Raw genomic sequence first — 17,829 nt, 5'->3', positions numbered from 1 at the left:
TCTCGGTCCTAAATGGCTTACCCCTTATCCTTAGACTGTGTCCCCTGGTTCTGGACTTCCCCAACATTGGGAACATTCTTCCTGCATCTAACCTGTCTAACCCCGTCAGAATTTTAAACGTTTCTATGAGGTCCCCTCTCATTCTTCTGAACTCCAGTGAATACAAGCCCAGTTGATCCAGTCTTTCTTGATAGGTCAGTCCCGCCATCCCGGGAATCAGTCTGGTGAACCTTCGCTGCACTCCCTCAATAGCAAGAATGTCCTTCCTCAGGTTAGGAGACCAAAACTGTACACAATACTCCAGAAGAAGCTTTACTCTGTATCTAACCCATGCTGTACCTGCCCTGGGAGTGTTTGATGAGACAGTGTAGAGGCAGCTTTACTCTGTATCTAACCTGTGCTTTACCTGCCCCTGGGAGAGTGTTTGATGGGACAGTGCATACGGAGCTTTACTCTGTATCGAACCCGTGCCGTACCTGCCCTGGGAGTGTTTGTTGGGTCAGTGTAGAGGGAGCTTTACTCTGTATCTAACCAGTACCGTACCTGCTCTGGGAGTGTTTGATGGGACAGTGTAGAGGGAGCTTTACTCTGTATCTAACCTATGTTGTACATGTCCCGGGACTGTTTGATGGGATAGTATAGAGAGAGTTTTACTCTGTATCTAACCCTGTGCTGTACCTGCCCTGGGAGTTTTTGACGGGATAATGTAAAGGAAGCTTTGCGCTGTATCTCACCCATGGTGTACCTGATCTGGCAGAGTTTGACGGGACGGTTTAGAGGAAGCTTTTCTCTCTATCTAACCCATACTGTAACTGCCTTGGGAGTATTTGATGGGACAGTGTGGTGGGAGCTTTTCTCTGAATCTAACCCATACTGTACCTGCCCTGGGAGTGTTTGATGGGATAATGTAGACGGAGATTTATTGTGTGCCAAACCTGTGCTAACCTCGCAAGTTGTGAAGAGGACGCCAATAATCTACAAAGGGATATAGATAGGCTAAGTGAGTGGGCAAAACTTTGGCAGATGGAGTATAGTGTGGGAAAATGTGAACTTATCCACTTTGGTCGGAGAAATAAAAAAGCAAATTATTATTTAAATGGGGAGAGAATACAAAATGTCGTGTACAGATGGATCTGGGGGTCCTTGTACATGAAACACAAAAATTTAGCATGCAGTTACTGCAATTAATTAGGAAGGCAAATGGAATGCTGGCCTTTATTGCAAGGGGGATGGAGTATAAAAGTAGGGAAGTCCTGCTGCAACTGTATATAGCATTGGTAAGACCACACCTAGAGTACTACGTACAGTTTTGGTCTGCTTATTTAAGGAAGGATATACTTGCACTGGAGGCAGTTCAGAGAAGGTACACGAGGTTGATTACCAAGATGAAAGGTTGAGCAGGTTGGGCCTATACTCCTTGGAGTTTAGAAGACTTATAGGTGATCTCATTGAAACGTATACAATTTTGAGGGGGCTTGACAGGATAAATGCAGAGAGCATGTTTCCCTTCGTGGGGGAATCGAGAACTAGGTGGCATAGTTTCAGGATAAGGGGTCGCTCATTTAAAACGGAAATGAGGAGGAATTTCTCCAGGAGGGACGTAAATGTTTGGAATTTTCTATCTCAGAGCTGTGGGGGCTGGGTCATTGAATGTATTTAAAGTGGGGATAGACAGATTTTTGAAAGATAAGGGAGTCAAGGATTATGGAGAACGGGCGGGGAAGTGGAGTTGAGGCCTGGATCCAATCAACCATGATCTTGTTGAATGGCGGAGCAACCTCGGGAGGCCAAATGGCCTACTCCTGCTTCTATTTCTTGTGTTCTATACCTGCCCTTGGAGCTTTTGATGGGACAGTGTAGAGGGAGGTTTACTCTGTTTCTGACCCATGCTGTACCTGTTCTGGGAGTGTTTGATGGGCAGTGTAGAAGGAACTATACTCTGTATCTGACCCGTGCTATACCTGCCCTGGGAATTTTAGATGGGACACTGTAGAAGGAGCTTTACTCTGTATCCAATTTTGCTGTACCTGTTCTGGGAGTGTCTGATGGGACAGTGCAGAAGAAGCTTTACTCTGTATCTGACCTGTACTGTACCTGCCCTGGGAGTGTTTGATGGGATAATGTAATTGGAGAATTACTGTGTACCGAGCCTGTGCTAACCGAGCAAGTTGTGAGGAGGACGCAAAGAATCTACAAAGGGATATAGAGAGGCTAAGTGAGTGGGCAAAACTTTGGCAGATGGAGTCTAATGCGGGAAAATGTGAGGTTATCCACTTTGGTTGGAGAAATAATAAAGCAAATTATTATTTAAATTGTGAGATTACGAAATGTGGTGGTACAGTGGGATCTGGGGGTCCTTGTACATTAAACACAAAAAGTTAGCATGCAGGTACTGCAATTAATCTGGAAGGCAAATGGAATGTTGGCCTTTATTGCAAGGGGGATGGAGTATAAAAATAGGGAAGTCCTGTTGCAACTGTACAGGGCGTTGGTAAGACCACACCTGGAGTACTGCATACAGTTTTGGTCTCCTTATTTAAGGAAGGATATACTTGCACTGGAGGCAGTTCAGAGAAAGCTCCCGAGGTTGATAACTGAGATGAAGGGGTTTTCATAATGAGAATGGTTGAGCAGATTGGGCCTGTACTCATTGGAGTTTAGAAGACTTAGAGGTGATCTTATTGAAACGTATAAGATTCTGAGGGGGCTTGACAGGGTAGATACAGAGAGGATGTTTCCCCTCGTGGGGGAATCTAGAACAAGGGGGCATAGTTTCAGAATAAGGGGTCGCTCATTTAAAACTGAAATGAGGAGAAATTTCTTATCTGAGGGACGTGAATCTTTGGAATTCTCTACCTCAGAGAGCTGTGGGAGCTGGGTCATTGAATGTATTTAAGGTGGGGATAGACAGATTTTTGAACGATAAGTGGGTCAAAGATTATGGGGAGTGGGCAGTGAAGTGGAGTTGAGACCTGGATCCAATCAGCCATGATTTTATTGAATGGCGGAGCAGGCTCGAAGGGCCAAATGGTCTACTCCTGCTCCTATTTCTTATGTTCCATACCTGCCCTGGGAGTCTCTGATTGGACAGTGTAGGCGGAGGTTTACTCTGTATCTAATCCGTGCTGCACCTGCCCTGGGAACGTTTCATTCGACAGTGTACATAAGAGCATAAGGAACAGGAGTAGGCCATACGGCCCCTCGATCCTGCTCCGCCATTCAATAAGATCATGGACTCGGCTCCATTTCCCCGCCGGCTCCCCATAACCCCTTATCCCTTTTCGTTTAAGAAACTGTCTATTTCTATCTTAAATTTATTCAATGTCCCAGCTTCTACAGCTTTCTGAGGCAGAGAATTCCACAGATTTAGAACCCTGTGAGAGAAGAAATTTCTCCTCATCTCTGTTTTAAATGGGCGGCCCCTTATTCTAAGATCATGCCCTCTAGTTCTCGTCTCCCCCATCAGTGGAAACATCCTCTCTGCATCCACCTTGTTGAGCCCCCTCATAATCTTATACATTTCGATAAGATCGCCTCTCATTCTTCTGAACTCCAGTGAGTAGAGGCCCAACCTACTCAACCTTTCCTCATAAGTCAACCCTCTCATCCCCGGAATCAACCGAGTGAACCTTCTCTGAACTGCCTCCAAAGCAACTATATCCTTTCGTAAATATGGAAACCAAAACTGCACACAGTATTCCAGGTGTGGCCTCACCAAAACCTTGTATAGCTGCAGCAAGACTTCCCTGCTTTATACTCCAACCCCTTTGCAATAAAGGCCAAGATACCATTCACCTTCCTGATCACTTGCTGTATCTGCATACTATCCTGTTGTGTTTCATGCACAAGTACCCCCAGGTCCCGCTGTACTGTGGCACTTTGCAACCTTTCTCCATTTAAATAATAACTTGCTCTTTGATTTTTTTCTGCCAAAGTGCATGACCTCACACTTTCCAACATTATACTCCAACTGCCAAATTTTTGCCCTCTCACTGAGCCTGTCTATGTCCTTCTGCAGATTTTTTGTGTCCTGCTCACACATTGCTTTTCCACCCATCTTTGTATTGTCAGCAAACTTGGCTACGTTACACTCAGTCCCTTCTTCCAAGTCGTTAATAGAGATTGTAAATAGTTGGGGACCCAGCACTGATTCCTGCGGCAGCCCACTAGTTACTGGTTGCCAACCAGAGAATGAACCATTTATTCCGACTCTCTGTTCTCTATTAGTTAGCCAATCCTCTATCCATGCTAATATATTACCCCCAACTCCGTGAACTTTTATCTTGTGCAGTAACCTTTTATGTAGCACGTTGTCAAATGCCTGCTGGAAGTCCAAATACACCATATCCACTGGTTCCACTTTATCCACCCTGTTCGTTACATCCTCAAAGAACTCCAGCAAATTTATCAAACATGACTTCCCCTTCATAAATCCATGCTGACTCTGCCTGATCGAATTTTGCTTATCCAAATGTCCTGCTACTGCTTCTTTAATAATGGACAAGGGCAACATTTTCCCAACCACAGATGTTAGGCTAACTGGTCTATAGTTTCCTGTTTTTTGTCTGCCTCCTTTTTTAAATAGGGACGTTACATTTGCAGTTTTCCAATCTGCTGGGACCTCTCCACAATCCAGGGAATTTTGGTAAATTACAACCAATACATCTACAATCCCTGCCGCTACTTCTCTTAAGACCCTAGGATGCACGCCATCAGGTCAAGGGGATATATCTGCCTTCAGTCCCATTATCTTACTGAGTACCACCTCCTTCGTGATTGTGATTGTGTTAAGTTCTCCCCCCCCCCCCCCATAGCCCCTTGACTATCCACTGTTGGAATATTGTTGGTGTCCTCTAACGTAAAGACTGATACAAAATATTTGTTCAGAGTTTCTGCCATCTCCATGTTTCCCATTATTAATTCCCCGGTCTTGTCCTCTAAGGGACCAACATTTACTTTAGCCACTCTTTTCCTTTTTATATACCTATAGATACTCTTGCTATCTGTTTTTATATTTAGTGCTAATTTACTCTCATAGTCTATCTTCCCTTTCTTCTTCATTTTTTTTAGTCGTTCTTTGCTGACTTTTAAAAGCTTCCGAGTCTTCTGTCCTTCCACTAGTTTTGGTCACTTTGTATGCCCTTGTTTTTAGTTGGATACCGTCCTTTATTTCTTTAGCTAGCCACGGATGACTATCTTTTCTCTTGCACCCTTTCCTCCTCACTGGAATGTATTTTTCTTGAGAGTTGTGAAATATCTCCTTAAATGTACACCACAGTTCATCAACCGTCCTACACATTAATCTATTTTCTCAGTCCATTTTACCCAACTCTGCCCTCATATCTTCATAGTCTCCTTTATTTAAGCTTAGTATGCTGGTTAGAGATCCAACTTTCTCACCCTCCATCTGAATTTGAAATTCAATCATGTTATGATCACTCATTCCGAGGGGATCCTTTACTAGAGATTGTTTATTAATCCTGTCTCATTACACAGGATCAGATCTAAGATAGCCTGCCTCCTGGTTGGTTCTGTTACATACTGCTCAAGGAACCTGTCCCTTATGCACTCCATGAACTCCTCCTCAAGGCTGCCCTGGCCAATTTGATTTGTCCAATCAATATGGAGGTTAATATCACCTATGATTATTACTGTTCTCTTTTTACAAGCCCCCACTATTTCCTGGTTTATGCTGCGACCAACAGAGTTGTTACTGTTCGGGGGCCTATAGACTATGCCCACCAGTGACTTTTTCCCCTTATTATTCCTTATCTCCACCCAAACTGTCTCAACACCCTTATCATTTGAGCCAATATCGTTTCTTACTATTGCAGTGATTCCATCCTTTATCCATAGAGCTACCCCACCTCCTTTTCCTTTCTGTCTGTCCTTCCGGATTGTCAAGTACCCCTGAATTATTTAATTCCCAGTCCTGGTCACCTTGCAACCACATCTCTCTAATGGCTATCAGATCATAACCATTTGTCTCAATTTGTGCCGTCAACTTATCTATTTTGTTACAAATGCTACGTGCATTTGGACACAGTGCCTTTAAGGTTTTTTTTTACCTTTTTTTCCTGCTTGTATCCTCTCCTTCAATTTCACTTTCTTTATTTTTGCTTTCTAATTCCAGCTTTACTCCTCCCTATTGAATCTTTTTCAGGTTCCCATCCCCCTGCCAAGCTAGATAAACCCTCCCCAACAGCACTAGCAAGGATATTGGTCCTTGCTATGTTGAGGTGCAACCCGTCCGGCTTGTACAGGTCCCGCCTCCCCCGGAAGCAGTCCCAATGCCTCAGGAAGCTAAAGCCCTCCCACCTGCACCATCTCTCCAGCCATTTGTACTCACTAGCTCGTGGCACCGGGAGTAATCCAGAGATTACTACCTTTTTGAGGTCCTGCTTTTTAATTTCTCTCCTAGCTCCCTAAACTCTGCCTGCAGGACCTCATCCCTCTTCCTACCCATGAGACCAAAGAGGGTTTTTATTCCAACCTCAAAACATCCCTGACCTGCATCCCTGTGGGCGACAAACTGATCCTCCTTGGCAACTTCAACGCCAGGGTCGGCAAGGACACAGCCCTCTGGGGAGGCATGATTGACCGAGAAGGGTCAGGGAAAGACCACTCCAGCGGTACCCTACTCCTGACAATGTCTAGAACACGAACTCCTCATCAACAACACCTTGTTCCGACAGAGGGACAAATACAAGGCATCGTGGCAACATCCTCGCTCCAAATACTGGCACCTGCTTGACTATATCATCGTCCAAGCCCGCGATCGCAAGGATGTGCACATCACCCGGGCCATGACAGGAGTTGACGACTGCTGAACGGACCACCGCCTAATCCGATCCATCATTGACATCAACGTAGCCCCAAAGCGATGGTCGCAACAGAAGCAGTGTCACAAAAAAAGTCACTGCCAGGGCACTTAAGGACCCAACTAAGAGAGCCCTTTACAGTCAGCACCTCACAGCTAACCTGGCGTGCCTTGAGGACCCCGAGACGCAGAATTCCCACAGTGCTATTATCTGAATGGTGACAGATTAGGAAAAGGGGAGGTGCACTGAGACCTGGGTATCATGGTACATCAGTCATTGAAGGTTGGCATGCAGGTACAGCAGGCGGTTAAGAAAGCAAATGGCATGTTGGCCTTCATAGTGAGGGGATTTGAGTACAGGGGCAGGGAGGTGTAACTACAGTTGTACAGGGCCTTGGTGAGGCCACACCTGGAGTATTGTGTACAGTTTCGGTCTCCTAACTTGAGGAAGGACATTCTTGCTGTTGAGAGAGTGCAGCGAAGGTTCACCAGACTGATTCCCAGGATGGCGGGACTGACATCTCAAGAAAGACTGGATCAACTGGGCTTGTATTCACTGGAGTTCAGAAGAATGAGAGGGGATCTCATAGAAACGTTTAAAATTCTGACGGGTTTAGACAGGTTAGATGCAGGAAGAATGTTCCCAATGTTGGGGAAGTCCAGAACCAGGGGTCACAGTCTAAGGTTAAGGGGCATGCCATTTAGGACCGAGATGAGGAGAAACTTCTTCACCCAGAGAGTGGTGAACCTGTGGAATTCTCTGCCACAGAAAGTTATTGAGGCCAATTTACTAAATATATTCAAAAAGGAGTTAGATGTAGTCCTTACTACTCGGGGGATCAAGGGGTATGGCGAGAAAGCAGGAATGGGGTACTGAAGTTGCATGTTCAGCCATGAACTCATTGAATGGCGGTGCAGGCTCAAAGGGCCGAATGGCCTACTCCTGCACCTATTTTCTATGTTTCTATGCTTGGTCTGTCCTCCAGGCCTCCATAACCAGTGCCTGCAACGAGATGCTCGGTCACTCAACCAGGAAATACCAGGACTGGTTTGATGAGAATGATCAGGAGATTCAAGAGCTCATCAATTGCAAGCGCAGGGCATTTCTGAGCCTTAAACAGCAACCCAACTCGGGAGCAACATTACAGACGGCTAAAGGCTAAGGTCCAACAAAAAACCCGGTACCTAAAGAACAGGTGGTGCATAGAGAAGGCACAGGAGATACAGCAGCTGGCCGACAGCCATGATATACGAGGATTCTTCATCGCAGTCAAGGCCACCTACGGTCCAAACACCCAAGGCCCCATCGCGCTTCTGGCCAAGAACGGGGAAACACTCATCAAGGACACCGAGGCAGTCAGGGCCCGCTGGAAGGAGCACTTCAAAGATCTCCTCAACCGAGACTCTGCCTTTGACTCGAGTGTTCTCGACTCCATTCTGCAGCATGCTACCCGCCACCACCTCAGTGAGACCCCAACACGAAGTAGAAAAAGCCATAAGACAGCTAAAAAACAACAAGGCTACGGAAGTGGATGGAATCTCTGCTGAGGCACTGAAGTATGGCAGAGAGGCACTGCTGGCGTGAATACACAACCTCATCTGATCTGGAGGGAGGAGAGCATGTTGGGAGATCTTAGAGATGCAGTGCTTGTGACCATCTTTAAAAAAGGGGACAAGTCCGACTCGGGAATCTCCCTGCTATCAGCCACTGGGAAAGTCGTTGCTAGAGTCCTCCTCAATCGCCTTCTCCCCATGGCCGAGGAGTTCCTCCTGGAGTTACAGTATGGATTTTGTCCCCTCCAGGGCACAGCGGAGATGATTTTTGCAGAACGACAGCTGCAGGAAAAATGCAGGAAACAGCGCCAGCCCTTATACATGGCATTCTTCGACCGTACAAAGGCCTTTAGCACTGTCAACCGCGAGGGTCTATGGAGCATCCTCCTCAGTTTCGGATGCCCCCCAAAAGTATGTCACCATCCTTCGCCTGCTCCACGACAACATGCAGGTCGTGATCCTTGCGTGGATCCATCACAGACCCAATCCACAGCCGGACTGGGGTCAAGCAGGGCTGCGTCATCGCCCAACCCTCTTCTCAATCTTCCTCGCTGCCATGCTCCACCTCACAGTTGACAAGCTCCCCGCTGGAGTGGAACTAAACTACAGAACCAGTGGGAAAATGTTCAACCTTCACCACCTCCAGGCTACGAACAAGAGCACTCCAACCTCTGTCATCGAGCTACAGTACACGGACGATGCCAGCGTCTGTGCACACACAGAGGCTGAATTCCAGGACATAGTCAACGTACTTACCAAGGCATATGAAAGCATGGGCCTTGCGCTAAACATCAGTAAGACAAAGGTCCTCCACAAGCCTGTTCTCACCACACAGCACTGCCCGCCCCCCCACCCCCCCCACCCCCAGGCATGGCCCTGGACAACGTGGACCACTTCCCTTATCTCGGGCACTTCCAATCAACAAGAGCAGGCATTGATGACGAGATCCAACACCATCACCAGTGCAGTCTTCGGCTGCATGAGGAAAAAAGTGTTTGAAGACCAGGCCCTCAAAACTGTCACCAAGCTCATGGTCTACAGGGCCGTAGTAATACCCGCCCTCCTGTATGGCTCAGAGACATGGACCATGTACAGTAGACACCTCAAGTCGCGGGAGAAATACCAGCAATGATGTCTCCGCAAGATCCCACAAATCCACTGGAAGGACAGATGCACCAATATTAGCGTCCTCATCAAGGTCAACATCCCCAGCATTGAATCACTGACCACACTTGATCAGCTCCATTGGGCGGGCCACATAGTTCTCATGCCAGACACGAGACTCCCAAAGCAACCGCTCTACTCGGAACTCATCCACGACAAATGAGCCAAAGGTGGGCAGAGGAAATGTTACAAGGACACCCTCAAAGCCTCCCTGATAAAGTGTGATATCCCCACTGACACCTGGGAGTCCCTGGCCAAAGACCGCCCGAAGTGGAGGAAGTGCATCCAGGAGGGCGCTGAGCACCTCGAGTCTCTTCGCCGAGAGCATGCAGAAATCAAGCGCAGGCAGCAGAAAGAACGTGCAGCAAACCAGGCTCCCCGCCCACCCTTTCCTTCAACCACTGTCTGTCCCACCTGTGACAGAGACTGTGGTTCCCGTATTGGACTGTACAGCCACCTAAGAACTCATGCTAAGAGTGGAAGCAAGTCTTCCTCGATTCCGAGGCACTGCCTATGATGATGACATTGGGGAGAGACCGTTTACTAGCTCTGTGTAGGTGGGAAGGGATTCACTCAGTTATCCAAGCTCCTGACACAAGCGCATTCACACTGGGGAGAGAGGCTGCTCACCTGCATTGAGTGTGGGTTTCTTCTGACACACTGACTTGTTCACACTGTTAAAAGATCATTTAAATGTTCTGACTGCGAAGAGCTTTAAAAGCACAAAAGATCTGCTGACGCATCATGTCCTCTGGGGCGAGGCCGTTCACCTGCTCCGTGTGGGAAGGGATTCGCTCAGTCATGCACTCTGCTCAGATACCAGCGAATTCACAACAACCTGCAGTGGATGGATTTTGCTGTTATTGCTGCTGTTAATCACGGCAGCGTGGAGGCCCCGACCTGCGAGAAACCACCAGCGGCAGGTCGGGGCCATAAAAGGAGCGGAGGTGCGGCGGCCTGGGAGCAGCGTGGAGGCCACTTCAGGGAGCAGTACGAGCTGGTGCAAGAGGGCGACGACTTGGAGAAGGGCGACTGGATTGGAAGTCACCAAAATCAAGGTCACTGATTGGAGCATGGGCAAGTACAGCAGGAGAGGTGGCAAGCAGCAGAGGAGCGGCGAGGTCGGGGCGAAGGAGGGCGAGAGATTGTAGAGGGACGTGATCGGGGCCCTGGAGAGGTGTGAGTTCAGGGCCCAGGGGCAGCACGGGCCCAGCCCACACTGTGATATGTGTGTGCACGAGGTCAGTGCAGCAGAGCTTGTCTCCAGTTGCCACTGGAACAAGACCTAGCTCGGTCAAGCCCGTGTGGTGGCCGGTGTACAATGGCCGTCACACATTAAAAGAAATCCATGCACAGGCATCTTCCACCCTTCAACATGTAGTTCAGGACCTGGAATATTAGGTCCTTCATTGAAACACCTGTGAACTCATCCCTTTTTGGTGAGGAAGCAAGTCATCCTCGATACAAGGGACCGCCGAAGAAGTAATCACATCCAGGACTGAATCATGTTGACTATGCCAATCGTGCTTTATTTCTGCTGATATTAATAACCCTATAACTGGGCTTGAGTTTAATATTCTGGATAAATATTAAATAAATCAGCTTTTTTCAAACACAGTGACGAATATTTGATTTCTCTATGATGAGACTTATTAATGTTCTGTTACCGACTATTCTATTTTTGGGCCTTTTCTTACACTAGATTATTTCAGTTTTCATCTAGTTCGCATTCTATCACATCAAATCCCAAGCTTGTTCCGTTTGTGTACATGGCTTGTGGGTGTGATAGACTGAACTGTGGTGTCTCACTTTACACTTATTGGATGTTCTCAGACCCACCCCTTTATAGAAATATCTCGCATAAGATTTTAAATCTGTTATTTTCTGTACCAGTTATCCCTTTTTGGATCTGATTTTTTTAAACTCCTCCACACATATTGCATGTGACAGCCTTTGAAATATTCTGATCTTTGTAATCGTCATTGCTGATTTGGCTGGTCTCGTTGATTGAATCTCTTGTCACTATCACACATTGCACTATTTCTTTAATCGAGATCATTGTTTCAAATGCTTGCTTTATCATGACATTAGGTCCTCCATTGATCCCCGTCAATAATCGTTAGTTACAGGCTGGGATTTGGGTATAGGTTTCGGGGTTAGTGGTTGGGGCCAGTGATTATTAGTTAGGATTGGGGTTAATGGTTGGGGCTGGTGATTATTGGTTAGGATTGGGGTTAATGGTTGGGGCTGGTGATTATTGGTTAGCGTTGGGGTTAATGGTTGGGGCTGGTGATTATTGGTTAGGATTGGGGTTAATGTTTGGGGCTGGTGATTATTGGTTAGCATTGGGGTTAATGGTTGGGGCTGGTGATTATTGGTTAGGATTGGGGTTAATGAATGGGGCTGGTGATTATTGGTTAGCATTGGGGTTAATGGTTGGGGCTGGTGATTATTGGTTAGGATTGGGGTTAATGGTTGGGGCTGGTGATTATTGGTTAGGATTGGGGTTAATGGTTGGGGCCGGTGATTATTGGTTAGCGTTGGGGTTAATGGTTGGGGCCGGTGATTATTGGTTAGCGTTGGGGCTGGTGGTTATTGGTTAGGGTTGGGGCCGGTGGTTATTGGTTGGGGCCGGTGGTTATTGGTTAGGATTGGGGCTAGTGATTGGGGCCGGTGATTATTGGTTAGGATTGGGGTTAGTGGTTGGGGCTGGTGGTTAGTATTGGGGTTAGTGGTTGGGGCCGGTGATTATTGGTTAGTGGTTGGGGCCGGTGATTATTGGTTAGGATTGGGGTTAATGGTTGGGCCCGCTGGTTATTGGTTGGGGATAGTCGATACGATGTTCGGTTTACGAATTAGTGATTAGGGTTTGAAACTACTATTGACAACGCAGTGTCACGAGACCCGTCGATTTTAATTTCATTTTTTTTAATAAACCTCACGCAGACGAGTCAGAAAACAGCCTCATGAATTGATCATGTCAGGAACCTTCTTTCTGAACGAGTCCCATTTCCTCCCTCCTTTCACATCTCGACATTTCTCATAGAGAAAGCACAGGGACATTAGACTTTGGGACAAGAAAATGTGGATCCAAGTTGTTATGTATGTAAACATTGTAACTGTGTAAGACTTGCCACCAGGGGGCGCAACTGTTGGACGCCCCAGGATCACCTGCACACCTCATGCAAGGGAATATAAAAGGTTGTCTGCCATGCTGCTTAGGTGCTCTGGAGTTGTATTAAAGAGACTAAGGTCACATCAGTTTTTGCTCACAGTTCTCAGTCTTGTGGAGTTCTTCCATACTTAACAATTGGCGACGAGGAACAGATCACAAACTTTCACGCGGTCATGGCTGCTGTTGGTATTTTAGAGAGATTTGTCGAGGGCAAAGGTTGGGAAGCCATCGTTGAGCGCCTCGACTAGTACTTCGCAGCCAACAAGCTGGATGGGGATGATAAAGCGATCAAGCGTAGGGTAATTCTCCTCATTGTGTGTGGGTCCACAATATACGGCCTCATCAAGAATCTGCTAGCACCAGAAAAACCAGCGGAGAAGACATATACAGAGTTGTGTACGCTGGTTCGTAACCATCTCAAGCTGAAGGCGAGCGTCTTAATGGCCAGGTATCGCTTCCACACGCACCACCGCTCCGAGGGCCAGGATGTGGCGAGTTACGTCGCTGACCTGAGACACCTGGTGGGAACTTGTGAATTTGATGGATTTTTGGGGGAAATGCTGCGGGACTTTTTCGTGCTTGGCATCGGCCATGAGGTCATTCTTCGCAAGCTTCTGTCTGCCGAATCCCTAGACCTGAGCAAGGCTATCACGATAGCCCAGGCATTCATATCCACAAGCGATAATACCAGACAGATATCTTCCCAGCATCGAAGCTCACCGGCAAGTACTGTGCATAAAATAATGTCACTAGCAGGCAGAACTGTATATGGCAGGGCCTACACGCCTGCAGCTGCAAGACCTAGGCTGACTCAGAGTCCGCCATTGGGCATGAATGCAAATCCATTCACACCATGTTGGCGCTGCGGAGGTAATCATCGAGTCCATCAAAGTCAATTCAACCACTACGTGTGCAACGGCAGCGAAACAATTGGGCACCTCCAGCGAATGTGCAAGAGTGCTGCAACTCACCTCGTGGCAGAGTTGGCAGAGGATGATCGATCCGGCATGGATCTCGCAGAACAAACAAGAGAGGCAACTCGAGCCGAGGAAGAAGTGTTATGGGGTACACACCTTCACCACCAAGAGCCCTCCTATCATGCTGAAAGTCAAATTGAACGGTATTTCGGTATCAATGGAGTTGGACACGGGGGCGAGTCAGTCAATTATGAGCCAGAAGGCTTTTGAGAAACTGTGGGGCAACAAGGCACAAAGGCCCAAACTGAGCCCGATTCAGACAAAGCTGTGCACCTACACCAAAAAGCTCATACCAGTCATTGACAGTGCAGCGGTTAAGGTATCGGATCATGGAGCTGTGCATGATTTATCACTGTGGATTGTACCAGGCGATGGCCCAATGCTATTCAGCAGAAGCTGGCTGGGAAAGATTCAATAGAACTGGGATGACATCAAAGTACGATCTTCAGTAGATGATGCCTCGTGCGCCCAAGTACTGAGCAAGTTTCCGTCACTATTTGAACCAGGCATCGGCAACTTCACAGGTGCCAAGGTGCAGATCCATCTAGTCCCTGATGCAAGGCCCATTCATCACAAGGCCCGAGCAGTTCCGTACATGATGAGGGAGAAAGTCGAGATTGAGCTGAACAGACTTCAACGAGAGGGAATCATATCACCAGTTGAGTTCAACGAGTAGTCCTGTCTGATTGTTCCGGTGTTAAAAGCGATGGCATGGTCAGAATCTGCTGAGACTACAAGGTAACAATCGAGTCTCTTTACAAGACCAGTACCCGCTACCCAAGGTGGATGACCTGTTCGCAACATTAGTGGGGGGGTGGGGGGGGTGGGGGGGAGGGGGAAGTCGTTCACCAAGTTGTAACCTCCGCCTACATGACACAGGAGCTGGCTGAATCTACGAAAAGATTGATGTTCATCAACATGCACAAAGGACTGTCTATATACCACAGATGCCCTTTTGGGATTCGCTCGGCTGCTGCCATCTTCCAGAGGAACATGGAGAGTCTGCTGAAATCGGTTCTGTGCACCGTTGTGTTCAAGACGACATCCTGATCACCGGTCGAGACACCACCGAACACTTGCACAACCTGGAAGAGGTTCTAAGTCGACTAGACAGAGTGGGACTTGGGCTGAAACGCTCCAAGTGTGTTTTCCTGGTGCCAGAGATCGAATTTTTGGGGAGAAAGATTGCGGCAGGCGGCATCAGGCCAACGGACTCAAAGACAGAGGCCATCAAGAATGCACCCAGACCACAGAATGTGATGGAGCTGCGTTCGTTCCTGGGATTCCTCACTATTTTGGTAACTTTCTACCCGGGTTAAGCACTTTGCGGGAACCGTTGTACATGTTGCTACTGAGGGGTGACGACTGGGTTTGGGGTAAATCACAAGAGACAACCTTTGAGAAGGCCAGAAACCGACTTTGTTCCAATAAGTTACTTGTACTGAATGACCCGTGTAAACGATTAGTGTTAGCTTGTGATGCATCTTCGTACGGGGTCAGCTGTGTGTTACAGCAAACCAATGTATCGGGAAAACTTCAACTGGTTGCATATGCATCTAGAAGTCTGTCTAAGGCTGAAAGAGCCTACAGTATGGTTGAGAAAGAGGCATTAGCATGTGTATATGGGATTAAGAAAATGCACCAATACCTATTTGGACTTCAGTTTGAGCTTGAAACCGACCACAAACTGCTCATTTCACTGTTTTCAGAAAACAAAGGTATAAACAATAATGCTTCATCCCACATCCAAAGATGGGCACTAACATTGTCTGCCTATGACTATGTTATCCGCCACAGACCAGGCATGGAGAACTGTGCTGATGCCCTCAGTCGGCTACCATTGCCCACTACCGGGGTGGAAATGGCGCAGCCCGCAGACTTGCTTCTGGTCATGGATGCTATTGAGAGCGAGGGGTCACCCGTCACTGCTCGCCACATCAGGACCTGGACCAGCCAGGATCCTGTGCTATCACTTGTAAAAGGTTGCATCCTCAATGGGAGCTGGTCAGCCGTTCCCGGGGAAATGCAAGATGAAATTAAGCCATTACACTGATGCAAAGTTGCAATCTCCATGCAGTTGGATTGTCTCTTATGGGGTAATCATGTGGTTTTGCCCAAAAATAGGCAGGGAAACGTTTATACATGACCGACACAATATCCACCCAGGCATAATCATGCTGAAGGCTATAGCCAGGTCGCATGTTTGATGGCCCTGCATTGACTCGGACTTAGAGTCATGCGTACACCAGTGCAACACGTGCTCACAACTGAGCAATGCACCAAGGGAGGCTCCATTGAGTCTGTGGTCATGCTCCTCCAAACTGTGGTCCAGGATCCACATAGATTTTGCTGGCCCCTTTCTCGGAAAGATGTTTTTTAGTTGTAGTGAACGCTTACTCTAAAAGGATGGAATGTGTAATCATGTCATCCAGCACATCCACTGCCACCACTGAAAGCCTGCGGGCTATGTTCGCCACCCCTGGCTTGCCCGATGTCCTTGTCAGTGCCAATGGACCATGTTTCACCAGCTCAGAATTCATCACGTTTATGACCCGCGATGGCATCAAGCATGTAGCATGTCAGGTCTTCCCTGTTTAAGCCCGCATCCAACGGTCAAGCAGAACGGGCAGTCTAAACTATCAAGCAGAGCTTGAAACGTGTGACGGAAAGCTCCTTGCAGACCCGCTTATCTCGGGTTCTGCTCAGCTACCGGATGCGACCCCACTCACTCACTGGGGCTCCCCCTGCAGAATTGTTAATGAAGAGAGCACTCAAAACCAGGCTCTCCCTAGTCCACCCGAATCTAAATGATCATGTGGAAACCCGACGTCGCCGGCAAAACATGTACCACAATCGCGTGGCTGTATCATGTGACATTGATGTTAACGACCTTGTGTTTGTCCTTAATTACAGTCATGGTCATAAATGGGTCGCTGGCACTGTCTTGGCCAAGGAGGGGAATAGTGTGTTTGTAGTCAAACTATTGAATGGACAAACGTGCAGAAAGCATTTGGATCAGACCAAACTGCAGTTCACCGACAACCAGGAACAACCGAAGGAGGACATCACCATCATCAACACACGAACACACACCCAACCATCAATCGACCTCACTATCAATCAAGAGGATGAACCCACCATTCCCAACAGTCCTGTCAGACCAGCTGTGCTTCAGTGCAGCAAAAGTCCGACCAACTCACCCATGCCGGAGTTTGAACTCAGACGATCAACCAGGAAGCGTAGGGCCCCGGATTGTCTCAACTTATAAATAATTTGTATCAAAGACTTTGGGAGGGCGTGATGTTATGTATGTAAACATTGTAACTGTGTAAGACATGCCACCAGAGGGCATAATTGTTGGAAGCCCAACGGTCACCTGAATAACTCGTGCAAGGGAGTATAAAAGGTTGTCTGCCATGCTGCTTAGGCACTCTGAAGTTGTATTAGAGAGACTAAGGTCACATTAGTTTTTACTCACAGTACTCAGTCTTGTGGAGTACTTAACACCCTGCCTGCTCACCATAACCCTTTATTCCATTATTGCTCAAAAATCTGTCTATCTCCGCCTTAAATATATTCAATGACCCAACCTCCACGGCTCCCTGGGGCAGAGAATTCCACAGATTTACAAACCTCTGAGTGAAGAAATTGCTCCTCATCCCAGTTTTAAACGGGCTGAGGAGAAAGGCTGCATTTGTAAATAGAACAGGATTTACTGTGATTACATTGGGCACTAAACCATGTTCATTCTGGCAACTCTTCTTTGTTTCTGATGATCTTAATAACCCCTATACCTGTGCTGGCGATTAATATTGTGCATAAATATTGAATAAATTATCTTTGTTTCAAACACTGTGTCGAATATTTGGTTCCTCCATGATCAGAGGAGACGAATTGATGTTCTGTTACCGACTGTTCCATTTTAGTGCTTTTTCTTAATCTAACTTATATCATTTCTCACCTAGTTCACCTTCTATCAAACCCCAAACTTGTTCTGTTTGAGTACATGAGTTGTGGTTGTAGTAGACGGCAGTGTCTCACTTTAAACTCAGCTGAAATCCTTTGAACTACCCCTTTATTGAACTGGTTTGCATAAGATTTGAAATCCGTTAATTTCTGGAACAGTTAATCCGTTTTTG

At 47.2% G+C, this 17,829-nt stretch overlaps 1 long non-coding RNA gene across 5 annotated transcripts in view; it reads left to right on the top strand.

The window, feature by feature from the left end:
• Window positions 1-17,540, top strand: part of LOC139252401 (uncharacterized) — a 28,024-nt gene extending 10,484 nt beyond the window's left edge. For all 5 annotated transcript variants that reach the window (XR_011591467.1, XR_011591466.1, XR_011591463.1 and 2 more), the window contains exon 3: window positions 16,604-17,540. This is a non-coding gene — a long non-coding RNA (uncharacterized lncRNA). The remainder of the gene's footprint in view (window positions 1-16,603) is intronic.
• Window positions 17,541-17,829: the final 289 nt, after the last annotated feature.

Source organism: Pristiophorus japonicus, unplaced genomic scaffold, assembly GCF_044704955.1.
Source record: "Pristiophorus japonicus isolate sPriJap1 unplaced genomic scaffold, sPriJap1.hap1 HAP1_SCAFFOLD_464, whole genome shotgun sequence".
Lineage (NCBI taxonomy): Eukaryota > Metazoa > Chordata > Chondrichthyes > Pristiophoridae > Pristiophorus > Pristiophorus japonicus.
Note: the sequence above shows the minus strand (reverse complement) of the source record. Positions and strands in the feature narration are given on the sequence as shown.